General features: G+C 44.6%; 2 long non-coding RNA genes across 3 annotated transcripts; one reads left to right on the top strand and one right to left on the bottom strand.

Annotated features, from left to right (window-relative positions):
• Window positions 1-10,682: 10,682 nt before the first annotated feature.
• On the top strand, window positions 10,683-23,316 carry LOC135965635 (uncharacterized). Of its 2 annotated transcripts, none has more exons than XR_012419293.1 (2): window positions 10,683-10,958; window positions 21,370-23,316. It is a non-coding gene; the product is annotated as an uncharacterized lncRNA (long non-coding RNA). The 2 variants fall into 2 exon arrangements; XR_010578641.1 differs by lacking the exon at window positions 10,683-10,958 and adding an exon at window positions 11,069-11,467.
• LOC135965634 (uncharacterized) lies at window positions 12,248-19,779 on the bottom strand. The gene is made up of 2 exons (XR_010578640.1): window positions 19,252-19,779; window positions 12,248-14,607 (listed from the first exon to the last, which is right to left on the bottom strand). It is a non-coding gene; the product is annotated as an uncharacterized lncRNA (long non-coding RNA).
• Window positions 23,317-26,207: the final 2,891 nt, after the last annotated feature.

The raw sequence follows: 26,207 nt of genomic DNA, 5'->3' as shown, positions 1-26,207 counted from the left end.
CTGTAAGGAAGGTTTGACAAGAGGCTAAGTATGGTTTGAGCAGATAGACCAAGGTGTATAACGCGGAAGGGAATGGGTAGTCTGGACATTTTTTGCAGGCAGATTTCAAAGTGGTGCTTTAGTAGTTGGGGTTCAAGAGGCTCTGAAGTGGGCATTTTAAACACAGAAGTTAGAAATAGCTGTGGAATGTAGCTTGGGAAATCGCTACTTCTACCATGGCTAGAAGAGTTACAGGTGGAATTCTAGAATGGGCTGGGAATAGACAGGAAGCTATCTGTAAATAACCGTAAAAGCACAATCTGTGTGTAAACCCATGCCAGACTGAAGTAATATGATTGTGTTTATAATTAATTGTCTATGGCTTCACTAATACTGCTATAAAGAAAATGAATTCAGGCTCTTTAAAAAATCTCCTTACTATCGGTCTAGGTAATTTAGATGGCAGAGGGATGTTGTTACAGGATGTCAGCTATGAAGGATTATGGTATTAACAGTGATTAAATGTTAACTAAAGTAGCAGCAAGTAGAACACCTGGGAAACGTGGGCAGAGGGAGAGAAAGGATATGTAAAGGCAGAGGAGGTAAAGCTTTTTCTGGGCTTTCCCCTCAGAGGAGTGGCTGGCTGCAGTCTAGAGGTGAGTGCTCATGCCAGAAAAAAGAAAGAATTCAGCAGATATAGAGAGGACTGGAAAGGCATGCATTCCTCTGACCCCAGTGGTTTTAGGGAGCAAGTTTGGCAGGCTCCAGTTTGGTCTACCCTGGAAATAAGGTGCATATGGAATTCTGTGGCTTGGATTTTGATTTTATTTTTAAACCTCTGATTCCACTATCAGAAAAATATATATATAAAGTTACAAAAGATGGCTGAAATGCAAATATTAAATGAATCAGGCTGGGCGTGGTAGCTCACATCTGTAATCCTAGCACTTTGGGAGGCTGAGGCAGGTGGATCACCTGAGGTCAGGAGATTGAGACCAGCCTGGGCAACATGGCGAAACCCTGTCTCTACTGAAAATACAAAAATTAGCTGAGCATGGTGGCACATACCTGTAATCCCAGCTATTCAGGAGGCTGAGGCAGGAGAAACGCTTGAACCCAGGAGGCAGAGGTTGCAGTGAGCCAAGATCGCGCCACCGCACTCCAGCCTGGGTGACAGAGGGAGACTCTGTCTCAAAAACATAAATAAATAAAAAATAAGGCCGGGTACATTGGCTCATACCTGTAATCCCAGCACTTTGGGAGGCCAAGGCGGGCGAATCATGAGGTCAGGAAATCGAGACTATCCTGGCTAACACTGTGAAACCCCCAACTCTACCAAAAAAAAAAAAAAAAAAAAATTAGCCAGGCATGGTGGCACACGCCTGTAGTCCCCAGCTACTCAGGAGGCTGAGGCAGGAGAATGGCGTGAACTCGGGAGGTGGAGGTTGCAGTGAGTCGAGATCGTGCCACTGCGCTCCAGCCTGGGTGACAGAGCAAGACTCCATCTCAAAAAAAAAAAAAAAGCCGGGCATGGTGGCTCACGCCTTTAATCCCAGCAACTTGGGAGGCTGAGGTGGGCAGATTACAAGGTCAGGAGTTCGAGACTAGCCTGGCCAACATGGCGAAACCCTGTCTCTACTAAAAATACAAAAATTAGCTGGGCGTGGTGGCGGGCACCTGTAATCCCAGCTACTTGGGAGGCTGAGGCAGGAGAATAGCTTGAACCCAGGAGGCGGAGGTTGCAGTGAGCCAAGATCGTGCCATTACACTCCAGCCTGGGCCACAAGAGAAAGACTCTGTCTCAAAAAAATAAATACATACATAAAATAAAAAATAAATTAAAAAATAAAAGAAACAACCTCAAATATAGATCATTAGTCAGTCACCGAGTGTCAAGATGTGTAGACAATACCTACCTTTTCCAGTTTTGTTGAAGAAACCTGAAGTGAAGAAAGCTAGTGATTCTTTAGAATCTGAATTTTTTTTTTTTTTTTTTTTTTTTTTTTGAGACAGAGTCTCACTTTGTCACCCAGGCTGGAGTGCAGTGGCATGATCTTGGCTCATTGCCAGCTCCACCTCCCAGGTTCATGCCATTCTCCTGTCTCAGCCTCCCAAGTAGCTGGGACTACAGGCGTCTGCCACCACGTTCGGCTAATTTTTTGTATTTTTAGTAGAGACGGGGTTTCACCGTGTTAGCCAGGATGGTCTCAATCTCCTGTCCTGACCCCGTGATCTGTTTTTTTTTTTTTTTTTGAGATGGAGTTTTGCTCTTGTTGCCCAGGCTGGAGTGCAATGGCGCGATCTCAGCTCACTGCAACCTCCGCCTCCTGTGTTCAAGTGATTCTCCTGCCTCAGCCTCCAGAGTAGCTGGGATTACAGGCATGCGCCACCACACCCGGCTAATTTTGTATTTTTAGTAGAGATGGGGTTTCTCCATCTTGGTCAGGCTGGTCTCGAACTCCCGACCTCAGGTGATCCGCCTGCCTCAGCCTCCCAAAGTGCTGGGATTACAGGCGTGAGCCACCGCGCCCAGCCTATAATTTGAATTTTAAAAAAGGGTCAGCAGGGCATGTTGGTTCACGCCTGTAATCCCAGCACTTTGGGAGGCCAAGGTGGGAGGATTGTTTGGGCAACACAGTGAGACTGTGTTTCTACAAAAACAAACAAACAATTAGGCATGGTGGCGCACACCTGTGGTTCCAGCTACTGGGGAGGCTGAGGCGGGAAGACTGCTTGAGACCAGGAGTTCAAGGCTGCAGTGAGCTATGGTTGTACCACTGCACTCCAGCCTGGGTGACTAAGCAAGACTCTGTCTCTAAAGAAAGGATCAGAAAAAGTGGATGCCTCATCATTGTCTACAACTGTGTTTAAAACTTATTAGCCTGGTATTCAAAGCCTTCCATAAATTGGTCTTACTTAACCCTTCCAACCTTATTTTCCTTTAATACCCAGTCTAGACCAGTGAAGAGTAACTTGTAGCCTGCTAGCTTCCCAGTCTAATTTCAGATTCAAACTTTCAGCTGGAAGAGTCCTAGGAACTTATTTAATCTGCTGTGGGGAAAATTTTCCTGTCTTACTCTGGCTTGATATATTGCTTTGGTTGGAACTTCACTATCCTTTTGTGAAAGTGTAGGCTCCACAAGGGCAGGCACTGTATCTGTCTGGCTCACTGTGTATCTCTAGTGCCTAACACAGTGTCTGACACATAGTAGATACTCAATAAACATTTATTGAATGAATGAATGAATAAAAGAATGCCCTAAAGCCCTGGAAGACTATAGAATTGGGATGGCCAGACAGTGAGTAGGGGATAGAAAAGAAGTATGCTAGAAAGGCAGAACAGGGCAAAGTCTGAAGGAATCTTAAGAGTGGTACATTCTGGGCCAGGCACGATGGCTCACGCCTGTAATCCCAGCACTCTGGGAGGCCGAGGTAGGAGGATCACTTGAGGTCAGGAGTTCGAGACCAGCCTGGCCAATATGGCGAAACTCCCGTCTCTACTAAAAATGCAAAAAAATTAGCCGGACATGGTGCCTGTAATCTTGTGAGGCTAAGGTAGGAGAATCACTTGAACGGTTGCAGTGAGCTGAGATTGCGCCACTGCACACCAGCCTGGGCAACAGGGCAAGACCCGTCTCAAAAAAAAAAAAAAAAAAAAAAGAATGAAGAATGATACATTCTGTTTTGTTTGTATTGTTTTTAGAGACAGAGTCTTGCTCTGTTGCCCAGGCTGGAGTGCAATGGCATGATCATGGCTCAAGGCAGCTTTGAAATCCTGGCCTGGAGGGATCCTCCCACCTTGGCCTCCCAAAGTGCTGAGATTAAAGGAGTAAGCCACCACGCCTGGCCCAAGGATGATATATTTTGAGGCCTAAGGGTGAGATAGCTTTGTGGGAATTTGTGTACAGAGAAAATGGTCAGAGCTAAGAAAGGGGCAGAATTAGAACAGTATTCAAAGAGACAAATACAGCAAGAACCCAAAGGACAGATTAAGCTGGATGAGGTTGGAGTCAGGAAACTAAGAACCTGACATAGTCCGTGGCCATAAGAATGAACCAGAGGCAACTCATCAGAGACAACGCAGAGGTGAAATCTATTGTTCTTACAAAGGACAGAAGAGTCAAAGGTGGCTTTAAAGTGCTTGGCTGGCCAAGTGCGGTGGCTTACGCCTGTAATCCCGGCACTTTGGGAGGCTGAGGTGGGTGGATCATGAGGTCAAGAGTTCGAGACGAGCCTGGCCGACATGGTGAAACCCTGTCTCTACTAAAAATACAAAAAATAGCCAGGCATGGTAGCGTGTGCCTGTAATCCCAGCTACCTGGGAGGCTGAGGCAGGGGAATTGCTTGAACATGGGCGGTGGAGGTTGCAGTGAGCCGAGATCACACCACTGCACTCCAGCCTGGGCGACACAGCAAGACGCCGTCTCAGAAAAAAAAAAAAAAAAGAAATAAAGTGCCTGGCCTAGTAAACAGCCACAGAGGTAATGATGGCATTGGGAGCGCCATTTCCTCAGCGATCCCACATCTGAAGGATTTGAGTGAGGTATGAAATTTATAGAATGCTAATTATTATATGTAATAACAAACTCAAGCCAAAATTTTCTGAAATCATTTGTTGTAAACAACAGTATTACTAATGATGTGTTGACATTCACCAGGCATATGCATAAATGATATTAAAAAGAATAGCTCTTCCTCAAGAGACATCAATGAGAAATAGGGGATGCTGGAACTAGACCGGTCACCAAGTCACCAGAAAAATTAACACCATAAAAAACTATAGTCGAGTATTAAGAAAATAAGAACAATTAAACTTTAAACACTCTACCTATGAGGGCATACTGGGTGTGGTGGCTCAAGCCTGTAATCCCAGAACTTTAAGAAGTTGAAGTGAGAGGATCCCTTTAGCCCAGGAGTTTGAGACCAGCCTGGGCAACATAGTGAGACCCTGTCTCTATTAAAAAAAAAAATTAGCTGGGTAGGGTGGCACACTCTTGTGGTCTCAAATACTGGGGAGGCTGAGGTGGGAGGATAGCTTCAGCCTGGGAGGTCAAGGCTGCCGTGATCTGTGACTGTGCCACTGTACTCTAGCCTGGGCAACAGAGCAAGACTCTGTCTCAAAAAAAAAAAAAACAAAAGGCCGGGCGCGGTGGCTCAAGCCTGTAATCCCAGCACTTTGGGAGGCCGAGACGGGCGGATCACGAGGTGAGGAGATCGAGACCATCCTGGCTAACACAGTGAAACCCCGTCTCTACTAAAAAATACAAAAAAAAACTAGCCGGGCGAGGTGGCGGGCGCCTGTAGTCCCAGCTACTCGGGAGGCTGAGGCAGGAGAATGGCGTAAACCTGGGAGGCAGAGCTTGCAGTGAGCCGAGATCTGGCCACTGCGCTCCAGCCTGGGCGACAGAGCAAGACTCTGTCTCAAAAAAAAAAAAAAAAAAAAAAAAAAAGACAGCTATGAATGAGGACATACTGAATAAATATGCTGGATCTTTAAGTTCAATTTTTCTCCCCACCTCAAATCTCTTTGTCCTCACTGGGTCAGAACTGGGCCTGGCCTCATGGGTCGCTGTTTCAACTGTTAGCATTGTTTGAGCCTTGACCATATCCAAGACACTTAATTAGTGTTAACTCTAAGCACATGAGACACAAAAGAAGAATCTTTTTTTTTTTTTTTTTTTACCAAGTTTTGCCTGCATAGACTGCTGAGATCTGCCACATAAGCCTGCTTTGATGAACTCCACAATGAACTCTTTCCTGTCTCAGGGCCACAAACTCATCATTTCCTCTGCCTGGGCTATTCTTCCCACATCCTTCTCAGAACTAAGTCTTACTTATCCTTCAGGTTTCAGTTTAAAAGCCATTTCCTCAGCGATCCCACATCTGAAGGATTTGAGTGAGGTATGACATTTATAGAATGCTAATTATTATATGTAATAACAAACTCAAGCCAAAATTTTCTGAAATCATTTGTTGTAAACAACAGTATTACTAATGATGTGTTGACATTCACTGGGCATATGCATAAACAATATTAAACAGAGTAGCTCTTTTTTTTTTTTTTGAGATGGAGTCTCGCTTTGTGGTCCAGGCTGGAGTGCAGTGGTCGGATCTCAGCTCACTGCAAGCTCCGCCTCCCGGGTTTACACCATTCTCTTGCCTCAGCCTCCCGAGTAGCTGGGACTACAGGCACCCGCCACCTCGCCCGGCTAGTTTTTTGTATTTTTTAGTAGAGACGGGGTTTCACTGTGTTAGCCAGGATGGTCTCGATCTCCTGACCTAGTGATCCGCCCGTCTCGGCCTCCCAAAGTGCTGGGATTACAGGCTTGAGCCACCGCGCCCGGCCAACAGAGTAGCTCTTCCTCAAGAGACACCAATGAGAAATGAAACACGAATACAAAGTCTGAAATAGGAGACATTTGAGGAAAGTCTTTGTTTTTCCTTTTCTAGTGTCTTTTCTAATTTTGCCTTTTGCTTTCATATTCCTCCTGAGGCTCTCTTTCTCTTTTTTTCCTTCTTTTGTCAATTTGCTCTCTTTCCTTTGTCTTAGTGATATTAAATCTGCCCCCACAAATTCTAGCATTTATTGAAATCAAACCACATTTTTTTTTCTTTTCTGGTAATCAGATCCAAATAGCCCAGAGGAGAGTCACGTTTTGTTGGAACCGAACTGTCGATTCCCTCCTGGGCAGGGGTCGCCGCGAAGGATCACCGACAGGAGATTCACAGCAGAGAGTTATTTATTACTAGCGCGCTAGGGTCCCAAGCTCTAAGTTGGCCCTGGGACCCCGACTGCTTGTTACAGGCTGTTTATATAGGCAAACACAAGTTCAAACACAGCTTAGGGCGCGAAATTCAAACAAAGCTTTAGGCGCGTGGTAATTGGGTCTGTCTATGGCCTGAGCAAGGTGTCTTGTTCTAATTGGTTAGAGCAGGACCTTATGAGTTTTTTTCCTGGAGTTGTTGATTCCGGGAACTTCGAGGCAGGGTGGGACCCCCGGAATTGGCAGGGTGGGACCCCATGAGGTTGTTTCCCGGAATTGGCAGAGTGGGACCCTATCAGGGTGGGACCCTATAGAGGCAGGGTGGGACCCTATCCAGAGCCACCTGGTGTTAATTTTTTTAAGTTCTTTTTTTATGAGGCCTAGTTTCTAAGTTTTATGCGGCCTAGTTTCAGTTTTTCTCAGATATTGATACAACTACTACCCAACCAGCTCCTGTGACCTAGGGATCCCTTCTAGAAGAAAGAGGTACTCAAAGGCTCACATCCAGGACTCATGTAGGCAACTCAGTAAATCACAGCCACTGTTTTTCTCTGTGACAAATATCTGCTTCCCACTCCCAACTACAGACGTAAAAGTATCTTTTGGGGATACCAAGTGCAATAAATAACATGTGTGCAGATATTTAAAATACTTTTCATGGGCTGGGTGAGGTGACTCATTTTATCTCTCTGAACTTCCATTTTATGATATGTAAAATGGAGATGATAATTTCTACCATAAAAGTTTGTTAAAATAATTAAATGAGATCAGGCCAGGTGCGGTGGCTCACACCTGTTATCCCAGCATTTTGGGAGGCCGAGGTGGGAGGATCGCTTGAGCCAAGGAGTTCGAGACCAGCCTGGGCAACATAATGAGATTCCATCTCTACAAAAAATTAGCCAGGTGTGGTGGTGAGCACCTGAAGTTCCAGCTACTCAGGAGGCTGAGGTGAGAGGATCACTTGAGCCTGGGAAGTTGAGGCTGCAGAAAGCTGTGATCACGCCACAGCATTCCAGCAGGATCCTGTCTCAGAAAAATAAATAAAAATAAGAAATAAATATAGTTTTCATTCATGATGTCATTTAATTTTTTTTTCTTTCTTTTTTTTTTTTTGAGACAGCGTTTTGTTCGTCGCCCAGGCTGGAGTGCAGTGGCACAATCTCAGCTCACTGCAACCTCCGCCTCCTGGGTTCAAGCAATTCTCCTGCCTCAGCCGCCCGAGTAGCTGGAATTACAGGCGTGCACCACCACACCCGGCTAATTTTTGTATTTTTGGTAGAGACAGGGTTACGCCATGTTGGCCAGGCTGGTCTTGAGCTCCTGACCTCAGGTGATCCACCTGCCTCGGCCTCTCAAAGTGCTGGGATAACAGGCATGAGCCACCGCACCTGGCCTAATCTCATTTAATTATTTTAACAAACTTGCATGGTAGAAATTATCATCTCCATTTTACATATCATAAAATGGAAGTTCAGAGAGATAAAATGACTTTCCCAAGGTTATTCACCCAGTAATTCCAGAACTTAGACTCCAAGTAGGACCCAATTCCATATTTTGTGAACTTTCTGATATAGGAGTTAAAAAGAAAGTATTTAGGCAGATAGTAAGGGTAAGGAAGTCCTCGGTAAGCTTTCCCTTTTAATAAAAAGCAGCCCCCAAATAATTTATTTTCCAACAAAACCCAGCCTATAAAATCGAGCTGCAGACATAAAGAAGCTGAAAGCTTGCATGGGTGAATGCTGACAGTTGTGACAACAGGAAAAGGCTTTCTCCCTCTTCAAAGCAAATGTGCATAAACATCCTGTATCAATTCATCCTAGTGGGAAGTCATCAACTGCTCACGAGTCACTCTATCTATAGGTGATTTATATTCTAATCAGGTGTCAGTCTGAGAGTAGGCTCTGTAATTCAGGCCTTTATCATTTCTTTGCCTGGGAAATTCCAAAAGTCTCTAACAAGCCTTCATACCTCTTTTCTTTTCCTCCTTCAGTCCATTCTCCACTCTGTTACCAGTAATGTTTTCAAGTATAGATCTGTTCTTGCCCTTCTCTACTTAAAAGCCTTCAGGCTGGGCACGATGGCTCACGCCTGCAATCCCAGCAATTTGGGTAGCTGCGGTGGGTGGATCACCTGAAGTCAGGAGTTCGAGATTAGCCTGACCAACATGGCAAAAGCCCATCTCTACTAAAAATACAAAAAAATTCTCTGGGCATGGTGGTGGGCGCCTGTAATCCCAGCTACTTGGCTGAGGCAGGAGAATCGCTTGAACCCAGGAGGTGGTGGTTTTTGTATGCCGAGATTGCACTACTGCACTCCAGCCTGGGCCAGAGCAAGACTCAGTATTAAAAAAAGAAAAAAAAAAAGAAAAAAAAAAGCCTTTCGTGGGAACTAGGCACAGTAGCTCATGCCTGTAATCCCAGCACTTTGGGAGGCTGAAATGGAGAATTGCTTGAGCACAGGAATTCAAGACCAGCCTGGGCAACACGGTGAGACTCCATCCCTACAAAAAAAAATTTTTTTTTAAGTCTTCTATTTGGCCGGGTGCAGTGGCTCATGCCTGTAATCCCAGCACTTTGGGAGGCCGAAGCGGGCAGATCACGAGGTCAGGAGTTCGAGATCAGCTTGGCCAACATGGTGGAACCCCGTCTCTACTAAAAATATAAAAATTAGCCAGGCATGGTGAAGCATGCCTGTAATCCCAGCTACTCAGGGGGCTAAGGCAGGATAATTGCTTGAACCCAGGAGGTGGAGGTTGCAGTGAGCCAAGATTATGCCACTGCACTCCAGCCTGGGAGACAGAGCGAGACTTTGTCTCAAAAAAAAAAAAAAAAAAAAAAAAATCTTCTATTCATGTTTCCAGGGAATGTATCTGATTTTTCTTAAAAGACTAGACAGTTAGGTAAATGTATGTAAATGGTAGCTCGAATATCTATTTTTCTACAAAACTCAGAAAATGAACCTGGTTCTAGAAGAATGTACAACAAAATAAAACATGTGAAGTAGTGGAAAAAAAGTCTTTGATGACTCCTCTTATGGGCTGAATTGTTTTCCCATAAAAATCCTTATGTTGAGGCCTGGCATGGTTGTTCATCCCTGTAATCCCAGCAGTTTGGGAGGCCAAGGCAGGTGGATCACTTGAGGTTAGGAGTTCAAGACCAGCCTGACCAACATGGTGAAACACTGTCTCTACTAAAAAGACAAAGAAATTAGCAGGGTGTGGTGGCACACACCTGTAATCCAAGCTACTTGGGAGGCTGAGGCAGGAGAATTGCTTGAACCCAGGAGGCAGAGGTTGCAGTAAGCCGAAATCCTACCACTGCACTCCAGCCTGGGTGACAGTGAGACTCTGTCTCAAGAAAAAAAAAATCCATATGTTGAAGTTCTATGCCCTAGTACCTTAGAAAGTGCCTATATTTGGAGACACGGTCTTTAAAGAGGTAATTACAAATGAGGCCATGGCCAGGTATGGTGGCTCATGCCTGTAATTCCAGAAATTTGAAAGGCCAAGGCCAGAGGATTGCTTGAAGCCAGGAATTTGAGACCAGCCTGGGCATCATAGTGAGACCCCATCTCTAAAAAAAATTAGAAAAATTAGCAGGGTTTGGTGGCACACACTTGTAGTCCTAGCTACTTGGAAGGCTGGCATAGGAGGATCACTTAAGCCACTAAGTCCAAGGCTGCGGCTGGCTATGATTGCCCCACTGCACCTCAGCTTGGGAAAGAGAGTGAGACCCAGTCTCAAAGGAAAAAAAAAAAGGCCTTAATCCAATATGACTTGCATCTTTGTAAGAAGAGGAAATTTGGACACAGACACATAAAGAAGGAAGACCGTGTGAAGACACAGATACTGGGAGAACACGACCCTGGGCAAGCCAAGGAGAGAGGAGAGAGGTCTTACAAGAAACCAAACCTGCCAACACCTTGATCTCAGACTTCTAGCTTTCAGAACTATGAGAAAATAAATTTCTGTTGTTTCAGTCACCCAGTCTGCAGTACTTTGTTATGGTAGCCCTAACAGACTGATACAATTTCCCAATGTCTACAACATAAAATGCAAATTTCTTTTTTTCTTTTTCTTTTTTTTTTTTTTGAGACAGAGTCTCGCTTTGTCGCCCAGGCTGGAGTGCAGCAGCGTGATCTCGGCTTACTGTAACCTCAGCCTCCCAGGTTCAAGCAATTCTCATGCCTCAGCCTCTCAAGTAGCTGGGATTACAGGTGCGCACCACCACATCCGGCTAATTTGTGTGTGTGTATGTGTGTGTGTGTGTGTGTGTATTTAGACACAGTTTTGCTCTTGTCGCCCAGACTGGAGTGCAGTGGCGCAATCTTGGCTCACTGCAACCTCTGCCTTCTGGGTTCAAGTGATTCTCCTGCCTGCCTCAGCCTCCTGAATAGCTGGGATTACAGGTGCCCACCACCACGCCCAGCTAATTTTTTGTATTTTTAGTAGAGATGGGGTTTCACCATGTTGGTCAGGCTGGTCTTGAACTCCTGACCTCAGGTGATCCACCCACCTTGGCCTCCCAAAGTGCTAGGATTACAGGCATGTGCCAGCGCGCCTGGCCAATTTTTGTGTTTTTAAATTTTGTATTTTAATTTCAGCTGTATCTACTATGTCCATTCTCTTTAACCTCTAGTTTCTTCCTTATTAGGTTTATTTCAGACTCCCAGTTCTGTCTAAACATGAGTGTTCCTGTCTGGCATAAGTCTAATTCATAGAGGAGGTAGGAATTCTCTCTCTCCCCCCACCCCATTTTCCCTTACGCATTCTTCTGATTTTCTCCTACTGTAGAAGGGCTTCCTCTAAACAACCAGTGCAGAAACTTGTGGCCAGGAGTTCAAGACCAGCCTGTATACCTTCAAGTATACATTGTCCCATTTTAGCAACCCAGGAAGAAAACATTTTTTTTTCTTTCTTTTGGGAAAAGACTCTAACCTTTCTGGGTCACATGCCTGCTCCTTGGCCCAATTACTGTTGCCAGGGAAATGAGGAACGATGATTGTCCGGGCCTGAAACAAATTCTTCATGCTGCCCTCTGCTCTACGCCTGGCCACACATACATATACTTTGGCTAGTGGTGATGGGGTGGTAGCATCTTCCCAGACAAATTTACTAGTTTTACCATACATTAAAGTGAGTGCTGACAAAGACTTATACACAAATGTTCACAGCAGCTTTGTATAGCTAGAAACTGGAAATGACTCAAATGTCCATCAAAAGCTGACTAGATAAACAAAGTATGGCATATATATTTTTTACGTTAATTTTTCAAATTACTTTTTTATTTTTTATGTTTTTTAGAGGTTTAGTCTTGCTCTGACACCCAGGCTGGAATGCAGTGCCGTGATCATAGCTTAGTGCAGCCTCAGACTCCTGGGCTCAAGTGATCTTCCTGCACCAGCCTCCCAAGCTGAAGGGGGCCTGCCCCTCCACACCTGTGGGTATTTCTCACAAGGTGGAGACAAGAGACTGAGAAAAGAAATAAGACATGGAGACAAAGTATAGAGGAAGAAAAGTGGGCCCAGGGGCCAGGCTCAGCAAGTGAGGACCTGCACCGGCACTGGTCTCTGAGTTCCCTCAGTATTTATTCATCACTACCTTTACTTTCTCAGCAAGGGGAATGTGGCATAACTATAGGGTGAAGGTGGGGAGAGGGTCAGCAGAAAAACATGTGAGCAAAAGACTCTGTGTTATAAATAAGTTTAAGGAAAGGTGCTGTGCCTGGATGTGCACTTAGGCTAGATTTATGTTTAACTTTACATAAACACCTCAGTGCAGTAAAGAGGAACAGAGCAGTATTGCCACCATGATGTCTCGCCTCCAGCCATAAGGTGGTTTTCTTCTATCTCAAAATAGAATGTATGGTCAGTTTTACACCAAGTCATTCCATTCCCAGGGACGTGCAGGAGACAGATGCCTTCCTCTTAACCGCACAGAAGCCTTCCTCTTTCACTAATCCTCCACAGCACAGACCCTTTATGGGTGTTGGGCTGGGGGGCTGTAAGGTCTTTTCCTTCCCACGAGGCCATATCTCAGGCTGTCTCAGTGAGGGAAAACCTGGACAATAACCAGACTCTCTTGGGCAGGGGTCCCTGCAGCCTTTTGCAATGCATCGTGTCTCTGGTTAATAAAGAATGGAGAATGGCAATGACTTTCACCAAGCATACTGCCTGCAAAAACATTTTTACCAAGGCATATCCTGCACAGCCCTAGATCCATTAAACCTTGACTCAATACAGCACATGTTTTTGTGAGCACAGGGTTTGGACAAAAGTTACAGATTAACAGCATCTCAAAGCAGAACAATTTTTCTTAGTACAGATCAAAATGGAGTTTCTTTATGTCTTCCTTTTTCTACATAGACACAGTAATGATCTGATCTCTCTTTCTTTTCCCCACACCAAGCAGCTAGGAATACAGGCAGAAGCCACCACACCCAGCTAATGTTTTTGTTTTGTTTTGTTTTGTTTGTAGAGACATGGTCTTGCTATGTTGCCTGGACTGGTTTCAAACTCTTCTGTCCTCAATTGATCCTCCCGCCTTAGTCTCCTGAGTTACTGTAATGCCAGTAAGCGGAGTTTCTGAGTTAATATTGTGTCCAGAATTGGTTCCTTTTGGTGGGTTCTTGGTCTCACTGACTTCAAGAATGAATCCACGGACCCTCACAGTGAGTGTTACAGCTCTTTTTTTTTTTTTTTTTTTTTTGAGACGGAGTCTGGCTCTGTCACCCAGGCTGGAGTGCAGTGGCGCGATCTCGGCTCACTGCAAGCTCCGCCTCCCGGGTTTACGCCATTCTCCTGCCTCAGCCTCCCGAGTAGCTGGGACTACAGGCGCCCACCACCTCGCCCGGCTAGTTTTTTGTATTTTTTAGTAGAGACGGGGTTTCACCGTGTTAGCCAGGATGGTCTCGATCTCCTGACCTCGTGATCCGCCCGTCTCGGCCTCCCAAAGTGCTGGGATTACAGGCTTGAGCCACCGCGCCCGGCCTACAGCTCTTAAAGATAGTGTGTCTGGAGACTGTTCTTTCACATGTTCAGATGTGTCCAGAGTTTCTTCCTTCCAGTGGGTTCATGGTCTTGCTGACTTCAGAAGTAAAGTCGCAGACCTTTGCAGCGAGTGTTACAGCTATTAAAGGTGGCATGTCCAGAGTTGTTTGCTCCTCCCGGTGGGTTTGTGGTCTTGCTAACTTCAGGAATGAAGCCGCAGACCCTCGCAGTGAGTCTTACAGCTCATAAAGGTAGTGAGAACCCAAAGACTGCGCAGCAGCAAGATTTATTGTGAAGAGCAAAACAACAAAGCTTCCAGCTTCCACAGCTTGGAAGGGGACCTGAGCAAGTTGCTGCTGCTGGCTCAGGCAGCCAGCTTTTATTCCCTTATTTGACCCTGCCCACATCCTGCTGATTGGTCCATTTTACAGAGCGCTGATTGGTCCATTTTACAGAGTGTTGATTGGTCCTTTTTTAGAGTGCTGATTGGTGTGTTTACAAACCTTTAGCTAGACACAGAGCACTGATTGGTGTGTTTTTACAGAGTGCTGATTGGTGTGTTTACAAACCTTTAGCTAGACAGAAAAGTTCTCCAAGTCCCCACTCAACCCAGGAAGTCCAGCTGATTTCACCTGTCAATCCCCCTCTAAACAGGACACCCCAACTGCTGTTGGGAATTGGGTGATGACCGCTCTAGGTACTTCCTTCTGGATAGGGGTGAAGAAGGGGCCCTGTAGTTGTAGTGTCCTCCAGAGGAGAACTCTTTAGGCCATTGAAAGGGCCAGCAGGTTGGTCCAGGGGTCCTCCGTAGAAGTTGTTAGTTGAGCTCATTTGGGGTTCCATTTGTACGACCATCTGTAGCTTGATGGCCTTGATCCTAGAGAAAACAAATTTGACAAGGAGGTTAAAAATACAGGGCCCGAAGGCGAGTACTAGCAAGATGGCTGCCATGGCACCTAGAAAGGGGAGAAGCCATGTTGCCCATCTCCAGATGTTGGTATAAGAGTTTGAAAGGCGTCGGCCGGGTGCGGTGGCTCGAGCCTGTAATCCCAGCACTTTGGGAGGCCGAGACGGGCAGATCACGAGGTCAGGAGATCGAGACCATCCTGGCTAACACGGTGAAACCCCATCTCTACTAAAAAATACAAAAAAAAAAAAAAAAAAAAAACTAGCCGGGCGAGGTGGCAGCCACCTGTAGTCCCAGCTACTTGGGAGGCTGAGGCAGGAGAATGGCATAAGCCCGGGAGGCACAGCTTGCAGTGAGCTGAGATCTGGCCACTGCACTCCAGCCTGGGCAACAGAGCAAGATTCTGTCTCAAAAAAAAAAAAAAAAAAGAGTTTGAAAGGCATTGTCTGATTTCAGAAGCCTTTTCCTGTAAACGCCAGGTGGCATCTCGTACTATCCCTGACTGGTTAGTGTAAAACAACACTCTTCCCCTAAGAAGGTGCAGAGTCCTCCTTTCTCAGCAATGAGGAGGTCTAGGCCTCGGTGGTTTTGGAGAGTCGCTGCTGCCAAAGAGTCTGTTTGGGATTGTAGAGTAAGGATAGATTTCGTTATTTCTTGCAAACTGAGAAATCCTTTAAGAGTGTGTGGTAGTAGGATAATACATGTTATACTGTTAACTTTTAACAAACTTTACTTTAGTTGAAAACCTTGTAAGTTTGGGATTTTAATTTTTCTTTGCTATTAATAAAACCTCGTTCAATTAATACTAACTTAGAATTGGTATAGATGGCTCCTTCCTGATTCTGTAAGCACTTTAAGGTTTGGCTTTAGTGCAAACAGCTCACACCTTTCAGCAAACCAATTATTAGACAATTTTCCTAACTTTGCTTCTACAAGAGTTTCCTTATCACTTAGTGACTACCCATTGTGTCTTTTTCCCTTAATCGCCTGGGAGGAAAAATTGATTGTCCTGACCTGAAGAGAGTTCTTCCTTGGTCTGGTTGGACCTTTGTATGGTAATTAATTGAGATTTAGATCCCCTGTTAGGAAAACTGCTGGGTTAAGGATTTTTGATAGGAAAGCTGTGGGTTGTCAGTGGCCTCAGTGCTTTCGGGGTACACCCTTGTTTACACTGACAACAAAGTGGTACTGGAGTGTTACAGGGTTACAGAGAAGGCCTTCAATTATCAACTATAGGTTTTAACTTCACCCTGGCTTTTAAAGGAATAGGGTACACTGTTTTTTCTTTACTTCTATCTCTTTCTCTCTCTTTGACTCCTTTGTCTCTTCCTCTCTTTCCTTCTCTCTTTCTGTCTTTCCTCCCTTTCTCTTCTTTCTGACTCCCTCTTTGTCTTTGTCACTTCCTCTCTCTCTCTCTCTCTCTGTCTCTCACTTTCTGTCTCTTTCTCTCTCTCTCTAACTCTCTGCTCTTCTTTCCCTGCCCCTGCCAGCTGCTTATGCTGCTGTTCTCCCATCTCCTTCCCTTTTTGATGGCTTCGGCAGTGTAACACTGCCACCTCTTTGGGGTTTTGCACTGCATGCAATAACTCCATAGTTTCCTTGTAATATTTAATGGGGGTTCCCCCAGAGGTTAGAAACTCCCTTTTTTCCATATTGCAGTATAGGCATGTAGGATTAGATAAGCATACTTACTATCTGTAGCAAAGTCTCCCAATTACAACTGAGGAGGTGGGAGAAAGACCTGGTTATAGGCTGTCCCAAGATTCCTCAGATGGTAACGGGCCTTGAGGACAGCTGTCTGGGACAGGAGACTAACATTGAGAAAGCTGCGCCAGTGCATAGGAAGAAGTCAATTTCCTGGCCCTTAATGGTTAAATGTACCCAGTGCTCAGTGAGGGTGATGACATGAGCTGGCGCTTGCCCTGGGCACCCTCAGTCCTGTTGTTGGATCATCTGGTTGGGGTCTTCGGACCCAGAGAACCTTTGTCCTCTAGGGCAGTATGCCTTCCAGTGATTGCCTTGTCATAGTGGACATGGGTGAGGGGGCGGCTTGTTTCTTGTTGGACAATCTTTTTTAAGGTGTCCTTGCACACCACACTGATAACAAGCCCTACTGGGTGATTGACCTGCTTCATTTTCTGTCCTTTCTGAACCACCAAGGTTTGTTTGTCTGAGGGCCACGACTAAGGCTGTGGCTGTTCTCTGATCTCGCTTTTCCTTTTCGGCCTGTTCCTCTTCGTCTCTATTATAGAACGCCGAGGTTGCCAGGTTTAATAATGCCTCCAGATTTTGTTCAGGGCCCAGGTCTGACTTTTGGAGTTTTCTCCTGATATCTGCGGCTGATTGGGTAATAAACTTATCTTTTAGAATGAATTGGGCCTCGAGTGATTCAGGTGACAGAGGAGTATGTTTTCTTAAGGCCTCTCATAACTGCTTGAGGAAGGCAGAAGGATTTTCTTCCTTTCCCTGAGTAATGGTGGACATCATTGAATAATTCATGGGCTTTTTCCTAATTCTCCTTAGTCCTTCTAGAACACAAGTCAACAGATGTTTGTGACTCCAGTCCTCATGATCTGAGTCGAGGTCCCAGTGGGGATCCATACTGGGGACAGCTTGCTGACTGATAGGGAATTTGTCCCTTTCTTCAGCTGTCATTCTATCATTTACTTGACTAAGATATCAGGTATCTCCAAACTCTCGGGCTGCAACTAAAGCCACGTTCTTTTCATTAAAGGCCAGGGTTTGATCTAACAATAGCATGACATCTCTCCAAGTGAGATAGAAGGTTTGCCCTAGACCCTGTAGGACATCTGTGTACCTATCAGGATCATCTGAAAACTTCCCCAGGTCTGCCTTGATCTGCTTTAAATCAGAGAGGGAGAAGGGGATGTGTCCCCGGGTTGGGCCAAATTCCCCTCCTCCTACAGCTTGAAGGGGACATAACCAATACCCTGGGGGGTTTTGTGGTCCCTTGGAGATTTCTTTGCTTATTTCTTTCTGGGCAGGGGAGATTAGAGGAGGCTTATCATTAATAGGAAGGGAAGTTATAGGGAGGCTAGGATATGGGGGTAAGCTGAGAGGTCCTCCTATGGGATGTAAGTTGCAAACTTGGCATAGTTGTGTATTCTCCTTCAGTGAAAAGAAATTTTGGACATAAGGTATTTCACTCCATTTACCTTCCCTCTTACAGAAAAGGTCAAGCTGCAGGATAGTATTGTTAATTTATATTTCCCTCAGGTGGCCATTTTTCCACATCAGAGAGAGAATACTGGGGCCAAGCTGTAGTGTAGAAAAAATTGAGCCACATCTTTTTCAGGATTTGCAGGTCGAATTGGTCCCAGTGGCTTAGGATGCATTTCAAGGGTGAGCCTGTTGATGCCTGAATGTTTTCCATTTGAAAGACAAAACCACCCGCGGTTTTGGTTTGTTTGTTTCTCGCCCTGTCCAGGAACCCGCAACAGTCCCTGGAGGACCCTGCTGATCAGAATAGTTGCACTCACCGCAGCAGCAGAAACACCTCTTGCCCAAGAACTTGCAATGGTCCCTGGACCCTGCTGATTGGAATAGTTGTGCTCACCAATGCAGAGCAGAAACACTAGTTTTCCTCCTAGACCACAAGGAGGACTGAGGAAGGTCGGATTTAGCGGCCTTTACCGACACATTCTTGAAAACCTGCACCCTTGCCTGTCCTCCTAGATCACAAAGAGGACCAAGAAAAATCGGATTTAGTGGTTCTTACTGATGCATTCTCAAAAACCCATTAGAGTCCTAAGTGTTCTTCTGGTAGTATTGGGACTTTACGCCTGTCCTATAAAGATGTTATGCCCCAAAAATGAAGTGGAGAGCCTTACCCTGAGGGAGGGAAGGGATCTCCAGGGTTGGAAGAGTGAGACCTTTTGTCCTCACTTGAATAGGCAGGATATCATTTCTGAGGCTCCCCATATCCTAGCTTCAGGAATAGCTTTTGTTAGGCCTGCTTGTCTGAGGAGGGATCCTAAAATGACAGATAAGATAGTCCCCCTACCCCGACGGGGCTTTGGGCAAAAATTGTGTCTTTCTGATTAGTAAGCCCGAGTGCCTAACGAAGGGAATAGGTCCTGGAGTTTATACTAGAAATCATTCTTATAGAAGAAACTAGAAAAGCACCAGAGACAGGGAGTGGTTTTTAGAAGCGGGAATAGCCTCGGAGAAGAGAGGCGAGAGGAAGTTTGTCTGACAAGCATTAGGACCCAGGAGGCAAGGGTCAGGATAGATAGGATAGATGGGCAAGTCTCACTTGGGCGACATGACTTTGAGAGTTCCGCTCATGGTCACAGGGTCAACCAACTTGTTGTTGGGACCCTGGAGCTGAATGGCTTTCCTCTCTGTTGACCCTTGGCTCAGCCCAGAAGTACAGGGAAAGTGGAAGCTGGTTCCAGGCAAACCAACGCTCCCAACTCCAACGAGTCAGGGGTTGTTAGAGAGCCCTTTCCCAGAAATCCTGACACCCATGTCTTTAGTCCTACAGCTGCGCTAGTCGCTTTTAACTGGCTGACAGGTGCTTGGTATTTAGCTTGCAAATTCTAAGGAAAAACAGGACAGAATAGCAAACAAAAGGGGTCCAATGGTACTCACCGCTTGGTGACTGTCCTGGTGGAGTTGCCAAAATGTGTCCCATCTGGGTCATCAAAATGTGTCCAGAATTGGTTCCTTCTGGTGAGTTCTTGGTCGCGCTGACTTCAAGAATGAAGCTGCAGACCCTCATGGTGAGTGTTACAGTTCTTAAAGATGGTGATGTCCAGAGTTTGTTCCTTCAGATGTTCAGATGTGTCCAGAGTTTCTTCCTTCTGGTGGGTTTGTGGTTTCGGTGACTTCAGAAGTGAAGTTGCAGACTTTTGTAGCAAGTGTTACAGCTATTAAAGGTGGCAAGTCCAGAGTTGTTTGTTCCTCCTGGTGGGTTCGTGGTCTCACTGACTTCAGGAATTAAGGCACAGACCCTCGCGGTGAGTGTTACAGCTCATAAAGGTAGTGACGACCCAAAGAGTGAGCAGCAGCAATATTTCTTGTGAAAAGCAAAAGAACAAAGCTTCCAGCTTCCACAGATTGGAAGGGGACCTGAGCGGGTTGCCACTGCAGGCCCGGGTGGCCACCTTTTAGTCCCTTATTTGGCCCCACCCACATCCTGCTGCTTGGTCCATTTTACAGAGAGCCGATTGGTCCATTTTACAGAGTGTTGATTGGTCTGTTTTTATAGAGTGCTGATCAGTGTGTTTACAAACCTTATCTACACACAGAGCACTGATTGGTGCGTTTTTACCAAGTGCTGACTGGTGTGTTTACAAACCTTTAGCTAGACAGAAAAGTTATCCAAGTCCCCACTCGACCCAGGAAGTCCAGCTGGCTTCCCCTCTCAATATTAACATTCTAGGCCAGGCGTGGTGGCTCACGCCTGTAATCCCAGCACTTTGGGAGGCCAAGACGGGCGGATCACGAGGTCAGGAGATCGAGACCATCCTGGCTAACATGGTGAAACCCCGTCTCTACTAAAAATACAAAAAAAAATTAGCGTGGCATGGTGGTAGACGCCTGTAGTCCCAGCTACACGGGAGGTTGAGGCAGGAGAATGGCATGAACCCGGGGGGCAGAGCTTGTAGTGAGCCAAGATCGCGCCACTGCACTCCAGCCTGGGCAACAGAGCGAGACTCCGTCTCAAAAAACAAAAACAAAAACAAAAACAAAACAAAGCAAAACAAAAAGTACAAAAATTAGCCAGGTGTGGTGATGCACGCCTGTAATCCAAGCTACTCCGGAGGCAGAGGTGGGAGGATGGCTTCAGCCCAGGAGGCAGAGGTTGCAGTGAGCTGAGATTGTGCCACTGCACTGCAGCCTGAGTGACAAAGCCAGACCCTGTCTCTAAATAAATAAATAAATAATAAAGTGAGTGCCTCTAACTAACTGGTCCTGCTGCCCCATCTCTCACTGTGTCCCTTTCCTATATTATACCTTGGCATAGTAAATTAATTGCAGTTCCTTAAAAATTCCAAGCTGTTTCCCTGCCTCTGAGTCTTTACACATGCTGCTCCCTCTGCCCATCATAGTCCACCAGGCAAACAGCTCTTCTTTTAGGACTCAGCTCTAGCACCATCTGTGCTGCCTTTTTAGATTCCTTCAGGTAGAATGTACTAACCCCTCCTTTTCTCTGCAGCATACCCTGAACATTCGATTGCAGGCAGATAGGAAAGAAGTTTCTTTCACAGAAATAAGCTTAGGGGTGTTTGAAACATTTTAAAAATTGAGATTGTGCCAAAATTCCTTAAGTGTATACTGTGTGTCTGAAACAGTACGAGATGTTTTCATTTCCTGGTTGGGACTATTCATTCTGACAGCACAATCCAACATTTTGCATTTCTCAAGCATCTCAAACATTATCCCACATTTTTTTAATTATGAAGAACTCTCCTCCTCTTCATAAACTCATATGTATTCCAAGGGAAGTATGTATTTCATATGTATTAAACCCATATGTATTTCAAGGGAAATTCAATCCCTGTTTGATTAATTGACCCTCAGTCCATCATGGTTTTACTTTTAAGAGCTATTTGATGTTCAAGAAGCCATTAGAATCCCCATAATGCCCATTTCTGAGAAAAGCAATGTGGGCAAAATTAAGCAAAACCAAATGTTAACAAAATCCTTAAGTATTAAGCAGAATCCTAATGAGGAACATTACACTACCCTGTTTTTACTTTTCAGACTCATCAGTGATGACTGGAGAAGCCCTCACATCTTTATTGCATATTTTCTCCCAAGGGACTCTGAGGATTTGGGAGAAGGAATAGTTTAATGACATTCTGTTTCCAGCAATATTTCAGTCTAGATTTTCTGAAAACCTTCAGCTACAAGATGCCTAAAATTGCGGACTAAAACGTCGTAAACATTATTTTAAATGCATATTGCTCTCCGAAGAAAGTAAAAGTCTAGGATTGATCTCTCTCTCTCTTCCTTTCTCTCTGTTTCTCTCTCTCTTTCTGTCTCTCCAGAGACTAAAAATAAAGAGGGATCTAGGCCGGGTGCGGTGGCTTATGCCTGTAATCCCAGCACTTTGGGAGGCCAGGGTGGGCAGATCACCTGAGGTCAGGAGTTTGAGATCAGTCTGGCCAACATAGTGAAACCCCATCTCTACTAAAGATACAAAAATTAGCCAGGCATGGTGGAGTACTCCTGTAGTCCCAGCTACTCGGGAAGCTGAGGCAGGAGAATCACTTTAACCCAGGAAGCAGAGGTTGCAGTGAGCCGAGATCACGCCATTGCCATTGCACTCCAGCCTGGGGGACAGAGAGAGACTCCATCTCAGAAAAAAAAAAAAAAAAAAAAGGCGCTCAAACTGGGTGATAAACACAAATTGATCCTAATGCTATAGATAAGGGAATGGAGAAGATTGCTTATCTCAGTAATCAAGGACCTGGTATTCTGACAGACACACAGGGATAGAAAATGAAGCAGGACATTAGAACTCAGATGCCCGGGAAAACTTGGACCTTCAGTCAAAGTGTGAACTAGTTTTTCCACCATCATAGAGAAATAACGAGGAAGTATGCCCGTTCTGCATAAAAAAGTTTTAAAAAGTCTTCCTTAAGAATGTATAACCATAGGCCCACCCTTACGTGGGTTTGAGGATCATATTTACACTAACCACATGTTTTTAGAACCTTCAAGCCAAAAAATTAAAGTGAAAAATTAGTCCTACATTGAGGCATTCAACAAGAGCAAATACTCAGTCTCTCTGGAAAAACATAGCCCCAACCCAGATCACACGAAATGGACACAGAAAAAGCCCTGCCAAACATAAGCTCTTAAAAATTATAAAATGTGGCAGGCATAGTGGCTCATGCCTGTAATCCCAGCACTTTGGGAGGCCAAGGCGGGTGGATCACAAGGTCAGGAGTTCGAGACCAGCCTGGTCAACGTGGTGAAACCCCTTCTCTACTAAAAAAAAAGTACAAAAATTAGCCAGGCACGGTGGTGGGCATCTGTAATCCCAGCTACTCAGGAGGCTGAGGCGGGAGAATTGCTTGAACCTGGGAGGCAGAGGTTGCAGTGAGCCAAGATCGTGCTACTGCACTCCAGCCTGGTCGACAGAGCGAGACACCGTCTCAAAAAAAAAAAAAAAAAAAAAAAATTATAAAATGTCACCATCACTACTAGCCACTCCAATCTTTCTTTCTTATTTATTTATTTATTTATTTTATCCTGGGTACTTGGGACCCAGGATAACTGGAAAAGACATTAGAAAGGGTATCTGTATCATAGTTGCAAAATTCTTTTCCATAATTTAAAATCTCAAAGTCATGCTCTGTTAAATTAAGTAATACATAATTATAAAACATCTGAGTCATTTCTAGGTAAGTTAAAATACTGAAACATTAATTATTAAACACAAGTTTAAGTTTATATACTTTGACATTTTATATGGCATGGAAACAACTAATATATTTAGATGTTAAACAAAAATTTAAGGCTAAAAATTACAAAATGTTTTTCATCTACAAATACTAGTATACAGCAGTTCAAAATTACTTACTTCCAGGTTTTTCACTGGAAATTAGGGTTACTAAGAGTTAAAATTGTAGTTAATATATGTAATGAAAACTACTAGATCTAAAAGAAACAATTATATAGAGAGAGCATATAAAGAAAGAAGGATGTGTTTCTGGTTTTAAAAAAAGTTAAAAAGAGGCCAGGCGCAGTGGCTCATGCGTATAATGCCAGCACTTTGGTAAGCCGAGGTGGGTGGGTCACCTGAGGTCAGGAGTTTGAGACCAGCCTGGGCAACATGATGAAACCCATCTCTACTAAAAATAGAAAAATTAGCCAGGTGTGGTGGTGTGTGCCTGTAATCCCAGCTACTCTAGAGGCTGAAGCAGGAGACTCCCTTGAACCCAGGAGGTGGAGGTTGCAGTGAGCCAAGATCATGCCACAGCACTCCAGCCTGGGCAACACAGTAAGACTCCATCTCAAAAAGAAAAATAAATAAATAAAAATAAATTAAAATTTAAAAGAGAGAAAGAGAGTAATTTTTTCTTTCACATGACAAAAAGCCATGTGTGGTCAAAATGATGAAGAAGAAAGAAAATAAATTTTTCTCCTAAGCTAGAATACTCCCACTCCCCAAAAGAAATGTACAAAACTGAAGGTTTAAGCAAGTTGTAAATGGTTTGGGAAAGATTAGTCTGATGAAAGAAATTTTTTTTTTTTTTTGAGATGGAGTCTCGCTCTGTCTCCCTGGTGGGAGTATAGTGGCCCGATCTCGGCTCACTGCAAGCTCTGCCTCCCGGGTTCACGTCATTCTCCTGCCTCAGCCTCCCGAGTAGCTGGGACTACAGGCACCCACCACCACACCTGGCTAGTTTTTTGTATTTTTAGTAGAGACAGTGTTTCACTGTGTTAGCCATGGTCTTGATCTCCTGACCTCGTGATCCGCCAGCCTCGGCCTCCCAAAGTGCTGGGATGACAGGCGTGAACCACTGCACCTGGCCTCATGAAAGAAATTTTGTGTGTGATCAAGTTAGCTAAAAGTAAAAGAAAATTATTTGTAAATTTTACTAAAAATTGAACACTAATTCAAAAGCACACTGACACAAGGTCAGAGTTGGGGTCCCTATTTGAAGCAACAGGGTTTTCTCAGAACATTGATCTGCTCTTTAATAAAAATTGTAGAGCGGGGCACGGTGGCTCACGCCTGTAATCCCAGCACTTTGGGAGGCCGAGGCGGGCAGATCATGAGGTCGGGAGATTGAGACCATCCTGGCTAACACGGTGAAACCCCATCTCTACTAAAAAAAAAATACAAAAAATTAGCCGGGCGTGGTGGCGGGTGCCTATAGTCCCAGCTACTAGTGAGGCTGAGGAAGGAGAACAGCCTGAACCCAGGAGGCGGAGCTTGCAGTGAGCCGAGATCGCACCACTGCACTCTAGCCTGGGCAACAGAGCGAGACTCCGTCTCAATTAAAAACAAAACAAAACAAAACAAAAATTGTAAAAGGTTTTTCTTTAGCTTTCTGGTAACTGGCCTAGGAAATAGAGATTCCATTTTGTCTTTTATCAGTTTCTGTGCTTTGTGCCTTTAAGATCTTTTGTCACTTTGGTTTTATTTCATAGTGACCTGTGGCCTCATTTTGATCAAGTGTTTTAAACATTTGATATTTGACAAGCTACTCAAAATTAAATTTCAAAAAAAATTTTTTTTTTTGAGACGGAGTCTCACTCTGTTGCCCAGGCTGGAGTGCAGTGGTGCAGCCTTGGCTTACTGCAACCTCTGCTCCCGGGTTCAAGCAATTCTCCTGCCTCAGCCTCCCAAGTAGCACACACCACTGTGCCCAGCTAATTTTTGTATTTTTTTAAAAAAGACAGGGTTTCACCATATTGGCCAGGCTGGTCCTGAACTCCTGACCTTGTGATCCGCCCACCTCGGGCTCCCAAAGTGCTGGGATTACAGGCATGAGCCACTGTGCCCGGCTCAAATTTTAAAATCAATCATTTTTTACCCAAACTTAGACATAACAGGAACCCCTAAGGTCTAAGAAAGACATATTAGGCTTATTTGGTATGCTAAAATCATACAGGAAGCATTGTCATATTTTAAAATGGTGTGTAACTTTCTTTGAGTTGTATTTATATAAATGTATTATTAATATTAATTTAATATTACTAACACATTATTACATAATTAATATTACATAATGTGTTAGTAACATTAATGTGTTTCCAAATCATATTCCTAAATTCTGGTATGTCTTAGTATATGTTATCACAGTCATAATTATGGTTATTATATTAAATTGTTGTATGCCACAGAAATAACCAAATTTCTTTGCCAATTGCATCTTTAATTATGGCTACTCTAAGTTTTTGTAGTCTACAGTTATTGTCTTTTTTTTTGGAAACAGGGTCTCATGGCATGATCAGGACTCACTCTCACTGCAGTCTTGACCTCCTGGGCTCATGCAATCATCCTGCCCCAGTCCCCTGAGTGACTGGGACTACAGGTGTGCACCACTATACCCAGCTAATTTTTAAAAAAATTTTAGTAGAGATGGTCTCACTATGTTGCTCAGGCTGGTCTTGAGCTCCTGAGCTCAAGCGATCCTCCAACCTTGGCCTGCCAAAGTGCTGGGATTACAGGCGTGAAGCACTGTGCCTGGCTCACATTGTCTTAAATTCTTCTTATAATAGGCCTAAGTCCCTAGCTTCTCTTTATAGTTATTCTTGTGTGCTTTAACAAATGTTTTACCAGTTCTCTAACCCAGATTTTGATCACATGACACGTCTAGGTTTTTTTTGTTTTTGTTTTTCAGAGATGGGACTCACTATGTTGCCCAGACTGGTTTCAAACTCCCAGGCTCAAGTGACCCTCTGGCCTCAGTCTCCCAAAGTGCTAGGATTATGGGCATGAGCCACCACACTCAGCCTGCTTGCAGATCTTATCCACAGACTTAACCAGTACTACCAAACGTCAATAAGAGACACTGATAAAGATCTAACAGGTGCCTGCCTCTCCTTCTTACCCTGCTTGGTCCAAATTGTTTAAACTG

This window comes from Macaca fascicularis, chromosome 10 (genome assembly GCF_037993035.2).
Source record: "Macaca fascicularis isolate 582-1 chromosome 10, T2T-MFA8v1.1".
NCBI lineage: Eukaryota > Metazoa > Chordata > Mammalia > Primates > Cercopithecidae > Macaca > Macaca fascicularis.
This window is presented reverse-complemented; position numbering and strand designations above follow the sequence as displayed.